We start from the raw sequence: 6,826 nt of genomic DNA on the forward strand, positions 1-6,826 counted from the left end.
AAACAATATATTATACATTAACATTTAAATAGGACACGTTATTTCTAGGCCATAGGTTAACGAATGACGCTCAAGTACCTACATTGATGTAGGTCGTGATTTCTATACATTTTAATGCTTTTTGCTTTTTACAACACCCAGACTAGAATAATCATTATAATACACAATATCTTATTCATTGAATACACATAATTAGTAAAAACTATAAAAATACAACCTACTATAAATTTCTGTAGCTTGGGAGTAGCATATATGTACATATACAGGGTGTAATCGTTAAATGTGCACGGACGATTATTCCGTAACTATTGCAAATATAAAAAAAAACTGAAAGTTCTTAACCTAATGAGTAAAATGACGCCTGAAAACGATCGAAATCGTTCAAAATATCTTCATGTAAAAATATACGAGTGTATATAAAAAAATGATATATCGTAAGTAGGTACATGCTTACCTAATTACATGTAAACATTTAATATATATATCACATATATATCGCAATCTATGCCTTTATTTGCATTGTCAACAATTACATATTATTTTTTAGCTATATGCAAACTACACAAGTAGCTTATTATGGTATTTATTTTAAGCCAAAGAGAGGTTCAACATGTTGATACATTTTTGTTTTTAAATTTTTACTTAACTTGAGTCATGAATTATGTCATACTAGATTTCCGCCCGCGTTTTCAAAGGAAAACCCGCATAGTTCCCATTTCCGTGCGATTTACGGGATAAAACCTATCCTATGTGTCGATCCAAGTTACCCCCTATATGTGTGCTAAATTTCATTCTAATTGGTTCAGTAGTATTTGCGTGAAAGAGTAACAAACACACACACACACGCATTTATAATATTAGTAGAATTCAAGAATATAGACTATATTATGTCTCTATAGAATTTGTTTCGTATTAAGCTGTTTTTTAATTATTATTATTTTGGGACGAATACCTTACAAAGTTACTATGTAAAAGTTTCTAAAAATATCGGCTCGTCATGGATAATCTTTCGCAATACGCAAAAACTGCTGAACTGAATTTGATGATACTTAACAGTAATGTAGCTTATCTAATAGAACAACACATAAGCTATAGAAATACTTGCTTTTGTTCTCGGGTTCGTCCATCGATCCACGCGGACGGCGGAACACCTAGATTATCAAAATAAAATATTTTATATCTAGATCTAAAATCTAGTTTGTATATTTATGATTGGATGATATTTTATATATATAGGTATGCAAGTAAAGATTCTTTAACATGACATTATTAAATGATTGATAAGATTATTACATAGACGATGTCGCGGTCAAAGGCTAGCTTATGTAATTTTTTATTGTTGTTACTATAACACAGAATAAATAATAGTTTTACAAGTGATTTTTATAACCTTTAGTAATAATGCACTATACAAAAGTTTTTATTATAATTACAATAGGGATAATAAAAATTATATTGCGTTAGGTCCTGATGTATTTACCTACTTCCTCATTTATTACTTAGATTTTAATAATAACAATTATTTGTTACATAACACCCTTTTAAAGATTTTTTGGTAGTTAAAAATACTGTAGAAAGTATAAATAGGGGCAGAAAATTTTGATAACGAGATAAATTGAAATATAGGTACCTAAATGATGAAATAAATAAACGCAAGCAAAACCGCGGACATAAAAATACATGTTAAATTTTTTTCATTAAAAAATAAAAATCTACAAATAACTTTTTGTTTTTGCCAAAATGTAGGTCATACTTTTGTAGGTTATTTTAAATAATTCAACCCATTTAAATATAATGACTGTATCACTACATAGTATAAAACAAACTCGCTTTCTCTGTCCCTATGTCCCTTTGTACGCTTAAATCTTTAAAACTACGCAACGGATTTTGATGCAGTTTCTTTAATAGATAGAGTGATTCAAGAGGAAGGTGTTAGTATATTATAATCAAAGCAGGCGAAGCCGCGAGCGATAAGCTTGTTGTACTTTATGATTTTCATGAATGAAGCAACTATGCAATACATGCGTATTGCATTATTATCAAGTGTATTGGAACTTGACATACAACGAACCAATGCCAAGCCCTTCTGTTAGGCTTTATAAATATCTGATAATAGTGCCCTTGAAATCTTTATTACCTTGTTAACGAAGTAAATAGTAAACAAGTTGTTAATTCTATTCATGTAATCAAAATATTTTGGATTACATGAATAGCGATTTTTTTTCTTCAATTCAAATTGTTAGTTTTTTCGAGCATCTTTGATCTATGTGTTTGTCTGACGAAGGGTAAATCTATTTTATTATTTTAATATTTCGATTAGATAACGACAAGACGATCAACCCGTTCAAAGCCGGGATAAGCAGCTGGTTTCATAAACCATAGCTTTGTCCTGATGTTTCACTTGTGGGGAATTATCAGAAACAACCCGTCATACCCTAGAGCAAATTTAAAAGAAAACTTTGCAACTATATAGTTTGTTTTGGAATGAATATTCATTCCATAATTGCTTTCAAATGGGAGCTTAAGTTTATCCGTGAAAACCAGACTTTCTCATTTATTAAATTAGTATGAATGGACAAATGATATGTATTAAAAAAAATATTAAGTATGCTGTGGCTACGCACAATATGTACTGATTAATAAAATATTTTACGAGCGTTTGACAGTGACCATGAATAAAATTAATTGTGTAATGAATACTGAGTGATTTGCGAACTGTAGTAGTACATAGCATATGTATACATGGTGTATGTATACTTATTACTTGCCTATCAATAACTGGACTTGAATTTATATTTGTATAACAAAATTATATTTTTGATCATTACTCTTGTCTCGAAGTAATGAATTCGTATCATATATTAAAAGAGGAATTTAAAAAATATTGTTTAAAGTTTGAAAACAGTGAAAAGTAGGAACCAACAGGATTCAAAAATATACAATGCAAACTGCTGAATAATACAAATAACATATTTAGCACAATAATTATCATGTCATGAAAACTTATTACATAAAACCCTTTTACCAAATTTCACATTTTTCTTAAATTTGGAGTACTTCAATGAAAATATTTTACCCGATTACATCAAAGGCAAAATGAAAGGCTTTTACGTATAAAAAATGGTATTACATAATTAATTTTTAAGTTAATATGAAGTACAATCGAAAGTTATCCTTCCATACAAATTTTCATACAATTATAGTATTATTTAAGAACTAGCTTCCGCCCGCGACTCCGTCCGCGCGGATGTCGGTCTTCGCGTGGATGGTTTATTTCTCCATTTTGAGACCTCTGACAATAACATCTTATAAATATCTATTGGACCCAATTCCCAAATACGGTTAGGCCTATAATAATACGCAACGTGTGTTCGCGGTTCTACGGAACAACGTCTATGGATAAAACTGAAAAATTAAGATTAATTTTTTTCTACGTATTTTTCCAGGATAAAAAGTATCCTATTTTACGCTCAGGATAATAAGGTATAATTATACCAAGTTTCATCGAAATCGAACCGCTAGTTTTCACGTGATGCCTTCACATACAGACAGACAGACAGACAGACAGACAGACAGACAAAAATTTTTTTAATCACATATTTGGGTTTGGTATCGATCCAGTAACACCCCCTGGTATTTATTTTTTCAATATTTTCAATGTACAGAATTGACCCTTCTACAGAATATTTATTATATCTATGTATAGATTAAGATGTATGCATAATGCATCTGCCCCTTACCCCACTACGGGGACATGGGACTTCACTTTTTTATAATATTATTTAAATATAACATTGTTTATTCTCACATTGCAGTAACGAAGATCTGTTCCTGGTAATTAAGACTGCATTATATTATATTAATTTAAATATTTACTCTTGATTTCATTGCTACGTCGCATGCAATTTCCTTCATAAATATAAAATCTATCCTCAAACAAGAACATGGTAACTGCTTTCCTTCTAAATGTAAAGTTATATGTCGTAATATCTATTTATATGCACTTTTTAACATCTTTGCATTTACGTGAGTTATCATGCTGATCACTGCATGAGTCATGCATTTTTATACATGTCCCGTTTAGCATGAAACAGTAAACTTTTTTATGACTGAATCGATCTACACAGATCTACACCATCATGCGTGAATGTCAGTCATACTTGCAGGACATAAAAAATTAAAAAAGCCATACGGATATACCATCACGTAGTTTGCATGTCATTCATTACGATCATTCATCTATGACACCATACGTAACGCATGTCATGCTATATTACCTAGGGACCACAAGTAAGTAAGTAGGTAAGTATTATATTATTTTTTAAGAGAAATTTAATTAGGTTCGTTGAGAGTAAAATTTCAAGGTCACGTCATGACAATGCCGTCACGTCATGGAGTAAGGCGACAATTTTGGTATCTTTGAATTTTGCCAAAGAAGTTTCACGTCAGAAACTTGAGTTTGGCACACTCTTTTTTTAAATTTAAAATGTATTTGTAGAGCAATTATGCAAAAATTACGTCATCTTATAGGGTCATTGCGCTGGTTTTCGTCCAATTATAGGAGTTGCCAACTTTGTGATACGAAATAAATATTTTGGAGCACCCTTCCTTAAACATATAATATTTTTTTTAAGTCCTTATATAGTCTTCTTTAAGATAATATTAAGGGAAAATAAATCATTTTGATGTATCTTTTTATTTAAATTATTTTCTGCAAAAGTAGGGTAAATGCTAGTTTTCGTCCAAAAAAACTGGTTTTCGTCCTAGTGTAAGCTAGTTTTCGACCACCGTGTAGAAAAAGGAGGGTAGGTCAACTATTAAGTTAAAAATCAATTACAGGTAAATATATACGTTTATTTAATTAACATTACAATTTCTCACTACCTTACAGGTTTAGTTTTACTTGTGGTTTTACTAATAATAATCAATATAACTAGTCATCACTGAGATCTATGTAGCACTTGGCAGTCCTTATAGGCGTTAGTGATGACTGTATAATCATTCGTAATAAAGAAAGGAATGCGTTCCTTACAATTTAAATGAAACAAGTAATAATTACAGGACTAAGAAATAACATCAAAAAACAGAAATATTCATTCTAACAACAAAAATTTTCATTCTAATACTTTCTTTATCAAATGAAACGTACTATACACACACAGCCATAATAATAAGTTTTAGCTACAGAATCTTCAGTGTACGCAGCGTCTTTTTTTTCTAGATTTCTTAGACTCCTTCGAGGCCATCTAAAAACAATAAGATCTTTCTGAGGATACGTTGAGTAAGTATAATAAAAAAATACTGCATTGGCAAAACAGACCTAGAATAAAAGATGATACTCAAGTGAATGATAATCAAGAAAAATACAGTGTATTATGTCTGACCTACCCCCATTTATGCTACGAATAATTGACTCTACTTCATACATGACTGAATGAATGACAATATTAGGTACCTACAACACTCTGGCCCTCACCAATTATTTATAAGGAAGATACTGAATAGAAAACTTTTCAATAGATACGTAAAAATAGACGAAAAGTAATGCAAAAGAATAGCTATATTTAATTTTTGTCTACTCCAATACTCATTCATGGACGAAAACTAAAACATTTAAAGCTTAATTTAGTTTTCGTCCACTTCTTTAAATATTTTTTTAATTTTGGCAGCACTGACATAGCAGTGGACGGAAACCAAAAAAACTAAACTAATAGCAATAAAGATCACTTCGGGAGAAACTATTCAGTATTTTAAAGGTCCGATAAAGTAAAATGACCCTAACAAATATTCACGTAGCTGTTTGAGTTTCCGTCCACTTGGACGAAAACCAAATATTTTGAGAATTTGGTAACCTAGTATCCGTCCACTTAATATTTCGAAAAGTATTATAAAAAAGTATGATAAACACTTATAATTGCGTTTATTATGCTTATAAATAAACATACGTACCAAAAACATTACGTAAACTAGCTAAAACAGTGATTTAGCTTACCATGAACTTTTCTCGCCGGCAAATTTTTCTCTCGCGCGATGACATCTGCAAGGCACGTATGCGAAGCGGCCACTTTTACGTTAATTTTTTGAACTCTCTTCTTGTCAAATCAAATTTTCATGTTGATAGTACTGTTGCTTAAACATTATGGACCGTAAAAAGTGCAAACTTGCGCGGGAAGGTAGGTTTGTATTCAAGTTTTACGCACGTGATTGTAGCAGGTCAGTCAAATGGACGAAAACAGAAGCTGGACGGCAAACCAGCGCAATTACCCTACGTCATCGTAAAATGGTATTTTTTCAAAATTGTTTTCGTCACCTCTAACCCCAATTGTTAAACAATCTGACGCAATTAATTGAACAGATAATTGTATTTTATAACATCTGTGCTACAATGAACTTATCGAAGCCGCAAACTGTTGAAAAAAATTGGTATTTGAAAAATCTAGTTTTAATCCAAAATTCTATAAAAACGAATTAATATTAATTGGTATTAATCATTAATGTATACCATATAAAGAAAGGAGTGAATCTTCAACAGTGGAAAAGCATTCTGTTTACTTGATATATTTTTAAGATATACTCTATGAAGGAGTATAAAAAAAAACCATTAATTTGCCGCCAACTAAAAAGTGACACATTCTTTTTTTTAAGCGACGCAATGGCATGTATATATAGCCAGCCAGTATTATTTTGACAAATATTTTTGATTCTGAAAAATAAAAAAATAAATGTAAATTAATATTGAACAAAATCTATTAATTAGGGCCGATTTTTCAATGCCCAGATAAAGAGCTAGATAGACTTTATTCTTCAGTTAACAAAATATTCAATT

The sequence above is a fragment of the Colias croceus genome, chromosome 26 (genome assembly GCF_905220415.1).
Source record: "Colias croceus chromosome 26, ilColCroc2.1".
Lineage (NCBI taxonomy): Eukaryota > Metazoa > Arthropoda > Insecta > Lepidoptera > Pieridae > Colias > Colias croceus.